General features: G+C 34.7%; 1 protein-coding gene across 1 annotated transcript in view; it reads right to left on the reverse strand.

The window, feature by feature from the left end:
• The window catches only part of Spag16 (sperm associated antigen 16), a 773,985-nt gene that overhangs the window by 266,706 nt on the left and 489,145 nt on the right, over positions 1-18,134 (reverse strand). The window lies entirely within an intron of this gene.

Genomic DNA, 18,134 nt, shown 5'->3' on the forward strand with positions numbered 1-18,134 from the left:
AAGTATGTAAAATTAACAATTAACACATTAAGCAATATGGTTTGAACAGACTGATCATTGTAGCTATTTAAATATTGTAGTTAAACTATTCTAAATTCAAGAGTCTAGAAGGTTAATGTGTGATATTTTATCTATAGCAATGCCTTAATCTTATTTATATAGAGTTTCATCTATGCCTTACAATATAATGGGGACAAATTTCTCCAGTGTTAAGTACCTATTAAAATACCAGCCTAAATATTAGCAAGAAATTGTTTAATTTTGGTTTGGCCATCTCCACTGAAAACACATTTACTTGCCTCAATAGTGCAATGAAAAAAGATGATTTTAAAAATTGCACTCACACATTCATCTCTCCCAAACACCACTTTATGAAGGGTCTTGTTATTTTCTTCTGTAATTCGGACTTTAGGAAATCAATGTCCCTAAGAAATCATGGCTTGAGTCCATACCTACATAACTGCAGGGCTTACACAAACGCACAACTTTTCTTGTTATCTATACCCTCCATCAATACCATCAAGTCCCCAAATTATGAAATGAAATATTATTTCTTTGGGTTGGACTATATATTTTTGAACATTGGCTGATGTAAGTGTTCATTGCACAGCCTTGTAACCACTATGAACAAGGTCTTCTTTCTAGCAAAACATTGTTTCATTTTTAAAAATATTTTTCTGCTCAAAATAAACACAGTAGAAGGAAAATTATTCATTTCCCAATTCATCATCATGTTGGTTTGTTACTTTCAGAAGGCCAGTTCAAGAAAGAAATTTGTTGTAGCTCAAACTGGGTAGAGGATACATTTATGGAACTTAATTAGAAGAAAAATATGAAAAGAGGTAAATATGTCAGATTGAAATGAACTCTATATTCAAACGTGCACACAAAGGCACACCAAATCCTTGAAGCTACTGAGTATGATGTATGTTGGCTCACAGCTTTCTGGCAGACACATGCACTCTTGACTGGATGACAAATTATCCTCTTTAAGTGAAGATAGCTAGAATCACTGCTGTATTTATGAATTTTAAAACATAAGTTTCCAAAATGACTTTTGTGAGAGGAGCTATTTGCAGAAGTTAAGGAAAATATACAAAAACAAACCTATTTTTGGCCATTTAGCTTTGTGTTTTTTCTTGACTCTCCTCATCCCTTCTACTGTGGAGCCTCCTCTGTACCATGGCAGCTCCCAATTCCATTCCACATGGGATGATTGTTTGCCTAACTATGCAACAGTCTTCCTTTATCTACAAGGGATACATACCAAGACCACTGGTGGATGTATAAGACCACAGATAGTAACAAACTCTACATAAACTACTTTTTTCTAAGCATAGATATCTTGTATAAAATTAAATTTATAAAATAAACATAAGAGATCAGCAAAAATATAACTAATGATAAAATACAACAATTATAATGTATTTTCTGTTCATGCCTTCCACTAACAAATTCACTGCCTTTGTTATATTAACTGAGAACAGCACATTGTAGCCATAATCTTTGAAGTTTGAAATGTGAAGCAAAACTGGCAAAATTTCTTTTTCTTTCTTCACAATTTCAAGGATGGAAGATTTATTCTTACTCTAGATGTTAGCAACTATGTTTTCAGCAATTGTTTTCTTATTAAGCCAAGCATTTTCACCTTTACACTTGAAGTACTGAACAGCTTGTCTTTAGCACACCCGACTTGCCAGAGTCAATTTGGGGCCAGTGTTAAACAAAATAAAGATTACCTGAACACAAACACAAGCTGTTGAGATAGTGCAAGTCAGTCTGGTAACTGAAAGGCTACAAGTAACTGACAACAAGGTAGCATATAAGAGATGTGATTGGAAAACACAGCAAATGTTTAACTTAAAAAAATATTACAGTAAAACAAACATTGCCATTAAACCCCCTCAAAATACTCCTACTCACTGTGAACACACTTCTCTGTTCATTCTTGCAACTCTCTGAAATAGTTCTAGAAATTCTTTCATGTCATTAGTTGTGGTGTTGTGGCTGCCTCAGTGTCCTTGGTTGATTCAAAACATTTCCCTTTGATGGTCATTTTGACTTTGGGGAGCAGCCACAAATTGCAAAGTGTGAGATCCAGTGAATCAGATGAGTGAGGACAAACAGTCATGCTTTTAGAAGCCTGTCTTTTGCTTCAAGGGCACTCTCATGGAACTTATGATCACACCTCCTAAAGCCACTCAGGGGAGAGGACCTTTGAAATTGCTTCAGAAAGTGGCAAGAATGATGGAATGTGTGTTTGAAGAGTTGGGAGCATCTTGAGGGAGATTAATGTGTCTTGTACTGTAATAAATATTTTAATGGAAATACTACCCTATATTTTGATCATTCTCTTACAGTATGCACATGTTGGTAAAAGGGCTGATTCACATCAGGCAGCTTGGAGCAGGACAGCATGAAATTTTGTTACACTACTCAATGGTATTGGTTTAAAACTCATGAATCATTTCTGGAATTTTCCATTTAATATTTTCAAATCACAGTTCATCAAGGATAACTACAACCACAGAAAGCAAAGCTATAGATAAGGAGGGACTATTTTGTAAGTAACACACAAACATATATATCATCTGTAAATTCTGATAATTCTGCATACATTTCATTCAGGCATTGAATTTTATCCTTCAAAGAATATAATATTTTAGTTAATCCATGTAATGGCCATTAACTGAATACAAACATTGTCAGCATATACAAAGGAATTTAATCCTTTCATAACAATTAATGAGTAACCATTTCTTTTTCTACTTATTCACTAAATAAGTGCATGAGCAAATACTGAGTCATAGCAATAAATACCCCCAATCAAGAATTACAAATTCCTGTTCAGATCACTCATGGGACATGGCCAACACAGGGAGCATGGGATAAGAGCCGTGGACCAGAAATATTTTTCCAAATACAGTTCAGCATTATTACCAATTCCATAATGAGGCACTGGTGTCCAAAGTCATTGTCATCATCATCCATTAATGGCAATGATATCTAATACTGTTTGAAAGCTTAATGTACAACACTTTTTACTAAATGCTTGATTTTGACACGTTCAATAAAAGCTCATCACAACAGGATTTTAAATCTATGTTAACAATACCAACACTAGCTGGCACATAGTACCTTTTGAATAAATGCCTGTCAAATGTATGACTGAGTGATTGATTCTGCTCCAATTAGTATTGTTTTAATGCCTAAGTAAACAGGGGTCCAGAGATTATGTCTGCTTCTCAAGTTCACATTTGATAATGGGTGGAAACTGACTTTGAATCCAGGATGGTCTGGTTTTGAGACTCATGATTTTAGTTACTTCCATGTAATATGAATCTTCCTTTATAAGTGTATTATAAATATCTATAATTCTTTTTTTTCCTTAAATTCTTTTATTGGTACATTTAAGGTAAACACATTTACATTTATCATTGGGCGCTTGTATCTGTGCATGATATATCTTGGTTCTTATTTTTTTCCCCATTATCTGGGTGTCCTTCACTCCCTCCACCCTTCCCTATTTACATAGACTTTGTTTCTATTTTTTTTCTTTTCTCAAAATTTTTCCTTTCCCTCCTTTCCTTTCCCCTTCCCTTCACACCACCCCTACACCTTTGGACCTTTTAATATTTCAAATTATCAGTTATTCATTTTAATCATTTTAAACCTTATTTACACTTTCAGTTTCTCACACTAGAGAAACTATTCAGTATTTACACATGTGTGTCCTATTTATTTCACTTAAGAGTATGGCCTCAATATGCATCCATTTAGCTATAAATATCTCTAGTTTCTCGCTCTTTATGGCTGAGTAGTACTCCATTTTATAAAAAACCACATCTTCTTTATCCAGTTTCCAGTTGATGGGCACTTGGGCTGCTTCCAAGCTTTAGTTATTATGAACTGTGCTGCTATGTACATGGGTGCACATATTTCTCTGTGGTATGATTCTTTTAATTCTTTTGGGAAGATACTCAGCAGGGGAATAGCTGGGTCAAATGGGACCTCTAGCCCTAGTACTTTGAGGTACCTCCATACTGATTTCCACAGTGGTTGCACCAGTCTGCACTCTCATCAACAATAGAGAAGGGTTCCTTTCTCCCCACACCCCTGCCAGCATTTGTTATTGGATGATTTCTTGATAGCAGCCATTCTTTCTGGGGTGAGGTGGAATCTCAGCATTGTTTTCATCTGCATCTCTCAAATGACCAGTGATGTGGAACATTTTTTCATATATTTATTTGCTGCTTTTACTTCTTTGTCTGAGAAATGTCTGTTCATTTCAGATGCCCATTTTTGAATTGGGTCTTTGAATTGGGGGGTCTGATTTTTTTCAGTTCTTTATATATTCTAGATAGTACTCCTTTGTCTAAGGTACAGCTGCTAAAAAAATTTTCCCACATTGTAGGTTATCTCTTAGCTCTGTTGGTTGTTTCTCTTGGAGTGCAGAAGCTTTTTAATAAGATGAGATCCCAGTTGTTGATTCTTTGTGCTAGTTCCCATGCTACTGAGGTTTTGTTCATAAAGTCTTTTCCCATGCCAATGTCTTCAAGAGTTTTACCTAACTTATCTTCCAGCAAGTTTAGTGTTTCTGTCTTAATATTTAGATCTTTAATCCACTTTGATCTTAGTTTAGTGCATGGTGATAGGTATGGGTCTAGTTTTAATCTTTGGCAGGTTGAAATCCAATATCAGTAATTCTTTTTAAAGAGCTTTCATATAATTATCATCATTCATAGTAAATGCTTAAGTCATTGAGTCATTATTAAGCATTAATTAAAGAACCCATCAAGGAATGGCCAGTGTATACATTAGCACTTGGTACCACCAGATACAACAGTCTTAAAGGAGCTAGAAGATCCTTCTCTCTACATCTAAGATGCTCTGACACTGGAAGAAAATCCAGGTGGGTAGCAATCCTCCTATGAACCTTTACAGACTTCTGAACAGATGGACTACATGTTGCACTTAAGATCTTTAATTTATTTTCTCGTTCTAATAGTGTGAGCCTTGTATTCATACATTAAATTGTCAGAGGGCATTGACATTTTATTCAACTAATTTTCATAGAAGCCTGTAAAGGAAAAATGTAGAATAATATTTAATAAGCATCAATTTTATAGGCTATTAATTCACTGAAAATTCCCCCAATATACTTAGGCCTCAACTTCTGCCCTCTGCTTATAGTAGTTGTGTCAAATTTTTGAAGAAGTTGAAGAATAGAAGTAACAAATATTACTTTTTCGTAGTCAGTTCCTAATCCCAGAATTGCATACATTAACTCATTAACCATGAGTTGGATCTACTAGTATCCCTATTTGCAGATGAGAGAGCCAGAGTACATAGAGGTTAGGGGATCTATCTGTAAAAGCTCACAAAGGTCACAAAGTGGAAGAGCCAGAACTTGAGTGAACTCTCCCAGTGTCCATGTTTTTCAGTAGAGTCAACTCAGAACCTCAATTTCCTTTTCCATTTTTAGATGACAAAAACTGAGAAGTTATATTTCTGTTTAGAGGATTTACTGGGATGCATTTTGAAGTTAAAAAAATGAAAAAAAATTCTAACAATGTATAAAATTCTACAATCTTTTTTTTCTGGAAACTGTGTACTTACTGTATTTGAAGGGGTAGAGGAGTTGATCAAATAAAGATGATTGAGAAAGGCCAGATCAAAAACATTTTAGGCTATGACCCATATGGTCTCTGTTGTAACCATTCAGCTTTGCCCTGGTAATCCAAAAGCAACCATGGACAAAACATAAATAAGTGAGCAAGTGTATGCTCCAATTAAACTTTACTTATACATCCAGCGAGTTGGCCAGGTTTGGCCTGTGAACCATAGTTTGAAGATCTCTATTCCTAAAGCATTTGGGTGATATCAAGTAGGTAAGTGTGTAAGACCATGGGCTCTGGAGCGAGATGTGAATTTAAATTCTTGTTCCAGTCTTCACTAGCTATGTACCTTTGGATAAGTTTTTTTTACCAGCCTTTGCCTCAGCCACTCACTGAAAACTAGGAACACTACAGTACTAGTATCATAGGTTCATTGTGAAAACTAATTAAGTTAATACAAGTAAAGGATATAGAACAGTGCTATAGACATAGTGACAATTCAGTGACCATTATCATTGTGCAACATAGGCCGGCCTGCCTATATTTGAAAAATGGCCCACAACCTACTGAGTACATTGTATAACTTCTCAGCTTCAGTTCTCCCATTTATGAAAAGTGAGTAAATATAAGGCTGATTTATAGGAGTGCTGTGAAAACAAAAGAAGTTGATATATGTAAATAGGTTAGAAAAACTATTTGACTATGGTCTACTCCAAATGTTAAGTCCTCTGGTAAAAGTATATCCACTATAGATAACAATTTCACAAATAAACGTAAAGAAAATTTGTAGGTTTTCCTTAAAGATATGGTTTTCAAGAATGCACTGAGGAAAACAGTGAAGCCTATGTACACATTCACTCCTATCTCTGCCTCAGCTATGCAACTAGTACTAACAGTTGCTGGCCCTAGGGAAATGGCCCCTCACAGGCCCTGGGCATGCCAAGGTGAAGACAGCCTGGATTTCTCCTCAGACTCCACTCACTAAAACATGTCCTTCTTCTAGTCACATAATTACTTTCATTTTCAAAGATGCCTTCCAAAAGTTCTAATTAATAAGAATAATAAGCTCCTACTTAATGTCTTTCTGGCACCTGTTCTAAGTGCCACAAAGTCACTTTACTTTAAACTTTGAATATAAGCTTTCTGCTTCCCTTTAACTTACTATTAATTATAATTATAAGATGTGAAGACAAAGGCCTTGTCACCTCATTCCTAAGTTAATAAGCTTGTGACTGGGGTGAAAATAGTACGGGAAAACATCTTGGGGTTCAAAAAAAGAAAATGTGGGTGAATGCTAATCCTGATTTTTAATCAAGTCGTGTTCTGATGAAGTATCCATAAAATGTTTTGTTGAACAATATACCGAGCATGTTACATAAAATATTATGTTCTGGCAGAGACTTTTTCTCTTTTATAATAAGACACATTCTTTATAATAGATAACATGATATATGCTTCAAAAGCTCTCATCCCTAATTGAAATTGCTCTTTCCAGTGGTGGCATTACACAAGGATATTTTGGAGGGAATATGTGTAGGTGTATGGTGAGCACTGTTAATTATCAGTAGAATCAGTGACATAAGCACGACCGTTAGGCTTTTCAAAAGCAAAGAATATTAATCCAAAAAAGATTGTCACAAGAAAGACTAATTAGATACCCTTGTCTTCTCTTCAGGGTATTCAGCATTGTAAATGTTTCCTTTCACTTCAGTTTACAGGCTCTAATTATTGCCAAAACAGAAGATGCATAGTGTGCTGAAAATAAATCAATATCAAAATATGTTCTCCCTGAACGTTAGGTGACCACTTATCCACTTGTCCTTAAACACTGTCCTCACTTGCATTTTATGTATGCATTTCTCTGGCTTGCCAGGAAAAATATAGAGAGAGTCCTCTGACTATTTCCCAGCTAATAACTGCATTTTGTGTTTGGTTGTGCATTGGGATATACTAAACATTCTAACATGCATTTTTTTCATCATTTCAACAAATATGTGTTGAATGACTACTAAAGTATAGTATACAAAATGTAAGCATCACTCTGGGGGAGCTTATGTAAGAGCAGAAAGAAACAAATAATACCATAAAGAAAATGTTTTAGCTATAAAAATATCAAAGTGATATGACAATGATTCAGGGGAGAAAGTTCTTTACAGTGAGGTGGTCAGGGAAGTTGTCTGTAAAGACAGGACATTCTAGCTAAGAACAGAATAACAAAGAAGAAGCACCTTTGGAATGATCTAAAGGCAAACAGTGTCAGGCACAGGTGACCATAAGGGCAAATCCTAGGGCTGAAAGGAGTTAGTGCATTCCAAGGACAGAGGAACGCCAGGGTAACTGGCAAAGAGAACCATGTTGAGGATGGATGAAGCAAAAGAAGCCAAGTACCAGACCACATAGTGCCTTGGAGACTGAGGAAAGAAGACTGAGATTTGACCTAAGATCATTTCATGAGTTTAAGTAGGTGCTGTAGTTTGGATACTGTTTGAGTGTGTTCCCCAAGTGTTCTGTTGTTGACAGTGTGGCAATGTGAGAGGTGTTGATACCTTTAAGAAGTGGGATGTAAGCCAGGTGGTGGTGCATGCTTGTGAATCCAGCAGTCTGGGAGGGTGATGCAAGAAGATCTCAAGCTTAACACCAGCCTGGACAAACGAGCAAGACTCTGTCTCAAAATAAAAAATAAAAATAAATAAATAAATAAATAAATAAATAAATAAATAAATAAATAAATGGGCTAGAGATATAGATCAGTGCAACGACCCTGGGTTCTATCCTTAGTACAGGGGTTAGGGGAGGCGGGACCTAATAGGAAGTAGTTATGCCACTCGGGGAACTGCTCTTAGAAGGGATTAATGCTGGTCTGGTGGAATTAGTCCTCATGACAGCGGATTATCATAAAAAACTGTGACTGGCCCCTGCACTACTCTGGCTCCGTTTCATGAGTGATCTCTTCTCTATGCCCTCCTGCCATAGTGATGCCATCTTCCATGAGACTCAGAGCTAAGCACAAGCCAGCACCATGCTTAAACCTTCAGAACCATAAGCTAATTAAACCTCTTTTCTTCATACGTTATCCACCCTCAAGTATTTTGCTATAGCATTAAAAAATGAATAAAGTTGGTGAATGTTATATGATTGATATTTGTAGAAAAGATATCTTTAGATACTTGTGGAGAATGGAAAGTGAGGAGCAACAGAAGAAGATAGTGGGGAGAATGCACCACAGTAACTGAAGACCATGGCTTTAGGTCTATTTAAGACTATTTAACCAATAGTTTCTCTTTACTATGACACATGTCTCTTCATTATACTCATATTTTCACTGCTATTTTCATGAAAAGTCATCTCATAATTTCCTCACTACTAAATAACATTATATAACTAGTGTATTTAAAGTGCCAAAGTAAATACAATAAAATTCATATAACAAATATGTGCACAAAGCAGTAAGTAGAAACCTGTCAAAATAAGACACTGGGTCTCATTCATTTTTGAAGATACTAAGGACACATGAAAAACTGAAATCTTAACACTTCTTTAGTATTTTAAGTTTTAAAATTGGGATATTAAAACTTTTCTTTAAAGCATTATGTTGTTGGAATTTGGAGCACTTTGATTTTTTACTAAATAGGGGGTGTATTCTCATACTCTATGCTCAAATTCATAATGGCCTGAATGATAGCCACAAGAGTTAAGCCTCCTTTGTGTTTTCCTCATTCTATGTTCTTACAACCTTACTCCTAAAGAAAAATTCTCAAAGAACGGTGATTCGTGGCCTTGAGCAAAGTCACTTAATTTTATATTTGTTTCAACATATTTTTAAAATGTAGTATTATTCATTCTGTCCTCTATTTGATAAATAAAAGAATACGCCTTTAATTAAAACAGCACTTTCAATCTTGTTGGAGCTCAAGCGCTATACCTCCAAATACAGCACTTGGCATGCTAAAGACTTTGACTTGAAAGAGACTGGAAAGGCTTTAGGAACAGGACCCTTACAGTCTCCTGCTCTGCTGTTTTTCCTCTTCTATTTTTTCTTCTCCAAAGTAGTCTGAGAAATGAAAATTTCTCTTCCCCAAGGCAAGCAGTAGACACTAGAACTCCTCTCTTCCAAAGCAAACCAACAAGCTTGGAAACATCACACTCTCCTTCTCCCCTTTTGACCATCATCCAGAGGGTCCTCTCCCATACCCAGGAGGGAGGGATGCTATACAAAAGGCATAAGAAGAACTTGAACAGACAGGCCTCGCTGGGGTTCCCCCTCTCAGCTTGTCATGACTAGACCACATCCTTTTCTCCAATAGCATTTCTGTATGGATCCCCATTCTTCATTGAACTCTAAACATAAAAATAGACAGTTTTCTCCAGATATCTAGGGGTTAATTTCCAAAACCCTTGAATCATAATTTAGTTTGCTTAATTTGTCTTTAACTATAGGAGTTTTGATATGTCAACTTGACTAAAAGCTACCTTTTAAATTAGTAAAGCCCTGAGTGTGTCTGTGTGTGATTGCCATATATAGGCTGCTAACTGACCAAGAAAAACCTACCTTAGATGTAGATGGCTTGTAGACTGGACAGAAGAAAAAAGTAAAGAAAAAGGAAGTCTTCCCTTTTTCTTCAGAGCAGCCCTGGTCTTTGCCATTGCCATTGGAGAGGTTGGTTTCCAGTTCCTTCGGTCTTTCAGCTCAAACTCTTCAGACTTCCAACACAGACTCCTCAGCTTTCCGCAACAGACTCACACTGGTAACTCTGCAGTCAGCTTCCAGGCATTTGACCTTTGACTGCTACTCTATCCACCAGTTCTAAAGTCTACAGAATGGACATTTTGGATTCTTCTGTCTCTGATCCAGCAGAAGGCCACTGGCACACTTCCAATTCTGTAAGCTTACCTCTTAAATCCCTCATTAAATCACACATGTATTTTACACTGAATCTGTTCCTCTAGAGAACCTTAACTAATACAGTTTTGGCCAAGACACTTAAGATGAGTAAGGACAGGTATCACATCTTTCCATCCCTACAATCACTGCAATATCATTTCCATTTTTCCAGAAGTTGTTGAATAGGTAAAATAGACATCATTTTAAAATTCACACAGTCACCTAAAGGAAATTTATAAACTCCAAAGACAGGGGAAGTCAGGTACCATAATTTTGGTAAGTAGAAAGAGAGAGATCAATGAAACAGATTAACTATTTCTAGATTTATGAAAATATCTATTGGAACCTTCTTGCCACATTAGCAGCTGAACATTTTATGCTACATAATTTTATACACACTGTACTTCCTGTTATGAAATTGCTGTAGTTCTTTATGGTTTAACAAGTTTGAAAAGTTATATTACACATTTATGTTCTTATAAAAGCCATTTAAATAAGACAGTTTATTTGGTTATTTCATGTTTCAGCAATTTACAAGAATTCTGTGTTGTTATGAATATAAAATTTTCCATTTCATATCCCCTTTACTATATTAGTGACATAATTGATTTTTTCAAGGTAAAGTAAAATTTCTTCATGGTAAAGGATTTGTCATGAGAAATCTCTTTTCCAAAACTACTTATAATGTAGGAAGAATTCAAAGAATTATTATTTAAGATGTGAACATAAGGTAAATTTACACGTTGAAGAATTCTGTTCTGAACATGTCTCTAATTTACTGAATACCACACCAAGCTGATGTGATAATCGTAATGATGTTTAAATATTGACAACATTTTGGTATCTACTTGATAAATAAATTACAAAGCAAAATTAATTATTTATGGTTATTTTATTATTAAAGCGTTCTTTGTAATATTTAGCACTTTTTCATAAAATACGGTTCTAAGTTTAAGAAATATATATATGTATATATGAATTTCTACACTAAAAATGTCCTAAGACTGTGAATAAGTTTTTATCATTAAACCTCATTTGTGTCATAAGCCATCTGCAAGGACTGATAGAAAGAGGTATGGAACTAGTGGTGACATTGGCTAGGGGAAGCTAAAAGGCTGCAATTGCTGAGCTCTTGAGTCTGTTTGCAGTGGGTGGAAGAGAGGAATAGGGTGGGATGAAAACAAGAGTAGAACCTGAGGTTGTAAAATCATCTCAATAAAGCTGTTTTTAAAAAAGCACAAATGAGTTGAACTTAGGAGGGCCAAGTAAATATACCTGAAATTGTTTAATATAATGGAAAAGTACAAGTGTAAAGGGCAGAATTACTTGGTCAATTTGGGCCAATGTGAGAAATAAACACATGACTATGGGACATAAAACTACAAATGGGAATTAAGTAGCCAGAAATAGGTTCAAATAATAACAAATTGACAAAAACAAAGACTCCACAGGAAATGGGCCCTGATAATGTCATGCAATATAGTATGCTGCTTTGCTCTTTTATTTCTGTGCACTTATTTCTGCATCTTAGTTGCTGCTGACATCTTTCTTCTCACACATATAAAAAGGCAAAAATGAAAAAGTGTCTGTTGATGCTTCATTCTATTCCCATCCACCCATGCTAGAGTAAGAAGAGGGGATGGGGTAGCATCTAAGCAGCAATCTACTGCATTCCCAGACAAGTTTCTGTTAAATTTCTGTTTTTATCAAGCCCAATTTTACAATCAACACAGGAGTATACAGAGATATTTAAATATATGATTTACTATCTACAAATGAGTTCTGTCAAATTCAGAGAAAAATAAAAGGTATGAATCATTCTGATTCTCTCAAGCGCACAGTTTAATCAGCTCCTTTTTAATAAGTAACTAAGTTTCTTTATTGCAGCATTTAATGTCCACATCACAGACCCCCTTTAAAATTACCCAACACTTTCCTTATAATATGATATAGCTTTCACTTATTTTTACACTATATCCCTGAGCGTGTGTGGTATGTTTATGTTTTAACCATTTGTTGTCTTTAGCAAGAGAGAGATCAGTGCAAGGGCAGCCAGAAGTATGCCCCTACAGCATGCAGTGTTTATCACTCCCATATCCTGCCCTGTGTCCTCATGTCTTTTGTAGCTTTATTCATGCAACTATAAGAATACACAAAAGTCTCTACTTCTGGTGTTGGGTCACCCTGCCTTATCTTTATTGAATGTAAGTTTCTAATGACCTGTAAAATATTCCGGATTTAATACGTTCAAATATTTTAGTTCAGTGTGGTAACTTTCCAGCCCCTTATCTGACAGATCAGCTGCTCCTCCACCCCCACACATCTTTATTAATATTGCCCACTTATCAGTGTATTCACTAATACAATGTTCAAATTGCTGTGGGGAAAAAGATTGCTGGGGTAGATAGTAATGGAAACACTTCATAAGTATAGTATTTTGGATAAACTTAGGCACTAAGAATTCTGAACACAAAGTTATAAATCTATTAATAAGGAAGGGGAACAAGGGAGGAGGAAGGGCAAAAGGAAGGGAAAAGAAAAAAGAGAACAGAAGGAAAAAATGGAAACAAAGCTTTTGTAAATAAGGAGGGGAAGAGGAGTTGAAGGGAGGGGAAGAATTTGGGGAAAAAAGAAGACTCAAGATATATCATGTACAGGTATAAATTCTCTATGACAAACATAATCATTATGTATATCTAAAATGTACCAGTAAAATTAATTTTAAAAATCAATCTTATTCTAACACATTTTTGCCAAAGGAAATTATTTTTATAGAATAAATACAATATTTGTTTGAAAAAATAGAAAATATTTCAGAAGTCATAAACAAACATTTCTTAGCTAAAACAGTAATAATTTAAGCACTAGAGTGGAGTGCATTGTGGTTGTTACCCTAAGGTTTTGTGGTGTGTGAACTGCTATGGTTTGAACATGGCTCCCCAAAAGTTCATGTACTGAAAACTTAATTCTTAAATTCATATGTTGATAGTATTTGACACTGGGGTCTTTGAGAGGTAATTAGGATTAGTTGACATCATACAAATAGAGTTCCCACGATGGGATTAGTAGTTTTGTAAGAAAAGGAAGTGAGAATTGAGCTTGCAAGCTCAATCCTTTCCCTTATGTTATAATGCATGAAGAAGCCCTTTACCTCATGTGGTCCCACTATCTTGGACTTCTCAGCCTCCAAACCATGAGAAAGAAATTTCTTTTCTTTATAAGTTACCTAGTCTCGGGTTTTCTGTTGTAGTATCAAAAAATAGAATAATTCTACAGTGATGGTGAACCTTTTAGAGTTTTCAGTGATACAAACAGCCCACTCGCCCACTCCAACATACATGTCATAGGTTTCCTACCACTGCAATAAGACATGTACTCTGAACAGCCACTTAAAAAAGATGCCTGAGCCTCAGTTTCCTCTTCTGTCAAATGGACATAATAGTATTTTATAAGAAAATTTGTTTAGATAATTCATAAATTAGTGCTTAATAAACTGTATAGTGTTCAATAAAGTTTATATATTTTAATTATCTTAAGTAATTAGATTTTACAAATTTCTCTCACATAGTAGATGTTTAATGAATCCTATAAGGAAGGCAGAATTGTTATTCCATTCCCAAATCTTGGAACCTGTGAATATGTTTGAAGTTGGGAAATTATGCTGAAGGATGTAACTAATCTAATCAAAGGAATACTTAATAGCAAGGGAAATGAGACAGAAAGATTAAAAGCAACAGGAAAGTTGATTCACCTTGCTGGAGTTGAAAATGGAGGAAGTGTGCAAGAGCTGTGGTAGGAGACAGGAGTGATAGCACACACCTATAATGCCAGCGCTCTGGGAGGCTGAGGCAGGAAGATCACAAGTTTGTGTCTAGCCTGGGCAACTTATCATTTTGAGAGGTCATGTCTCAAAAATAAATTTTAAAAAACGCTGTGTATATAGTTTGGAGTGAACGTCTTGCATTCAATTCCCAGTGTCCTTAAACAAGACAAAACAAACATAAAGGAATCACGGCTAGGGACCTCTGGAAACTAAGAGCTATTTCACCCCCATCAGCCAACAAGGAAACAGAGACTTCAGGCCTGCAACCACATGGAAATGAATTCTTCCTACAACTTAAATGAGCATGGAAGCAAACTCTCCCACAAAGTCTTCGTATCAGAGCCCAATGTGTTGACCTTTTGATTTTAATAGAGATCATAAGCAGAAGACCCAGCTAAGCCTGCTCAGACTTTTGACCTACAGAACTGTGAGATACAAGTTTGTGTTTAAGTCACTAAATTTGTGGTGATTTCTTACAAAAGCAATAAAAAAGTAAATATGGTCTTACAGTGAGTAACAAAGCAAATTAAATTTAACTCAAAGCATATCATCTATTTTATGGAATATAACATTATAGCTTTTGATATTTTAAATCTGGTATAAAGGGATTTCACTGTATTATATTAGTTTTTTTCAATAAAAACAAATCATCTATTATCTCATAATTACACTATTTTGTGTCAAACTAAATAATACTAGACATAATTAAATATTACATTGTGGACTAGTTTCCTTAATGATTTTATTATCAGTTTTAAGTCATACAGGAACACTGTAATTTCATTTTAAAAAATGATAGTCAAAGCAAGGTGTGCAAAATAAGATACTTTAACTTTCATTCCAATGAAATGATGAAGTATGCCTTTGTCTTAGTCACTTTCCTCATCCCTGAGGCAAAATAGCCAACACTCCCAACTCAAAGAAGGTGATTTTGGCTCACAGTTTCATAAGTTTCAGTCCATGGTCACCAGACACAAATGCAGAAATGGCCTAGAGGAAGGGCCTGCTACTGAGAAAAGCTTCTTACATCATGGCAGCCAGGAATCAAAGTGAGAAGACAGGAGCTGGGAAAGGAGATGAACCACTTCTTCTGACCAGATTCCACCTCCTAGCAGCAAGTCAGCTATAATCTCCCCATGATCCTATCATCTGCCAAGCACATGAGGCTTTGGGGACATTTTAGATCTAAACCTTAACAATCCTATGCTAAGTTCTAAGAGTTTCTTTAGGCTCTGCTGCCAGTGAATTTCAGCATTCCAGCAGAGATCTATCTATGTATAATTATTACATATTTAGTATATTATACTATTTATTTATTCATATGTTCTAAATTTTCTTTCCAACTACCCTTCAGTTAATTTTACCAGATTTTTGGATTATCAATGGTAAGTTCTCTTTCATTAAAAGACAACTGAGAAATTAATTTTTAACCTTTTTAAGAACTAAAGCAGCTTTTGTATATTTATATAGATATTTATATACTTATATATTTTTATATATTTATTCATATATTATATATTTATATAGATAGATAGTTGTTGATGTTTTAATTTGTGAGAAGTAATTGAGGCTAATGTATTTATTTCACTTTTTTCTTCATATAACCTTTGGTTACTTTCATGATAAAGAAAACACATGGCTCCAAAATAAAAATAGGAATGATTAGAAACCATTATTAAAGCATAGATACTCTTTGAATTTTTTTTACAATACTATTAGTAAAAGTAGTAGTATCTCTGAGAATAAATTTGGTAGTTTCCTATAATAGTTTAGGTCAAAATTTTCATCTTTCTTCTGAAATTTATTTTATTCCATATAATATAAACTTCAGCCCCTGAGGTTTTGTTTTCTCTACTACCCATTCCTATACCCAAACTCTTTACAATATAACTTTGTAGTATTTCCCCTCACTCTGAATATGGGTCTGCACATGTTACATGTGTTAGCTAATGAGCTGTTAGTAAACATGGTACATTGAAGAGGTTTTGCATGGATACGTTGGGAATCTCTTTTGCCTTCTATCATTGTCATGAGTTAACTAGCTACCTAGCCTAGAGGAAGATAAAAGATAGGGAACACAGCCTAAAGTCCTGATTTCCACCTCAAATCAGATCAGCTGACCCACACACATCAAGTCAGTAAATTCCAGATGAACTACACATCTGTGCCCAGCTGCAAACAGAACTACCTGGCTGACTACATCAGGTGCCTGAGCCTTAGACACTTCTGTTGTATGAAGTTTCATGGCTTTTTTTTCCTTAAGTGATAAAAGCTAACACAGATCCTTTACTTTATAATTATCTGTATAATTTAAAATATTCCTTGTTTGCAATCAGAAAGTATTTTTTATATTTTATACACCTATTGCTAGTGAAATAAAAATCTGTGTATATTTGAATGTATTAATATAGTTTATGTTCATTATAATTAAGAATTATTAGGTATATGAAAATAAAATATTAACAATTTAAAAACTTTTATTTAATATTATATGCATTTATTTTTAAAGTTATTTTGTATAAGACAAAGTATTTCAGCTATTTTGCAAATGATTTATTGTTTAAAGTCACAATCATTCGACATTGGAGCTAGAAGGGTTAATCATATATATATATATCCTGTATTTTGCATCTATATTGTGAAAAACACTGAATTGTAGGTTCACTTTCCACTGCCTGGATTTTATCCTCTGTTTTTAATCTAAATGTATCATTATGTATGGAAATTTATTTTAATGTTATCCTGTGACAACTTCATTTGCACAGCAAATCAATTTCCAAAAAATACTATCACGTATGATGAATGAATAAAAAAACTTTTATATTACTACTTATGACATGGCTTCACTCTACCACCAAAGATACTAAAGCTTACTCTCAAAGGTTTGCATATTTAAAATTAATTTTTAAAATTATCTGTGCTTTTTAGAGCCAATAGGTTATAATCTACCAGCATATATCAGCAATTTACTATGAGTTTTATATTTCACAAATCAACAGAGCCAGGAGAATGCAAAATTTCTTTGCTTTTATTAGATTTATAATCTGAGGAATTTGATTTTCCTTTCTGAAATATAGTGAATGTTGTTAATATTATGTAAAATGCTACACTTTTTAAAATTTCATGTGTTTTTTCTTTGCCTTGATAATCTTCTACCTATTAGAAATTCCTCAGGTAAGTCTGCTCAGTCTTGTTAGAACTCAAAGATGATTAAACTCACTGTTTTTATTCCTGTCTATCAATATGTAAAGTCCTCTTTTCAAGTACCGTTTCCCTGCTATTTTTGTTCTTTCTTCTTGATTTCATGTTTTCCATCTGATCTTTGAATGTTAATTAGGCTGAGAGAACTCTTGTGTGGAATGCTCCTCCCAACCCACTCTTACCATCCTTTACTTTGGGTTTCATTTGGGCATGATACTGAGTTGTTGGAAATGTTATGAGAAGTAGAAAACCTTTATGCAAAATGAGAATTCCCTGTTCTAACCCTCTGTTCTCTGACAGTTGTAAATTATGAAAACAGCAATTAGAGAGCAACCAGTTGCTTGACCTTTAGAATTTAGCTTTCTTATTCCTGATGTCATTGACCCCCAATTCTGTTGGTCTGAAAGATAAACAACTGACAGCTTTTGCAAGTGGCTCCAAGAATTAAAGTTGCTATAATTTTCACATTATATTGTAATTATTATAATAATCACAACAGATCTCAATTAATTATTGACTTGATCAAAGAAAGAATCTTTATCAGCTTTCTGAGTTTCACATCATAAGGAAAATATAAGCAATGGCATTGGATAGGCAGCCGTCCCATGTT

This window comes from Heterocephalus glaber, unplaced genomic scaffold (genome assembly GCF_053883595.1).
Source record: "Heterocephalus glaber isolate CG9 unplaced genomic scaffold, H.glaber_assembly_v1.0 deba00000621, whole genome shotgun sequence".
NCBI lineage: Eukaryota > Metazoa > Chordata > Mammalia > Rodentia > Bathyergidae > Heterocephalus > Heterocephalus glaber.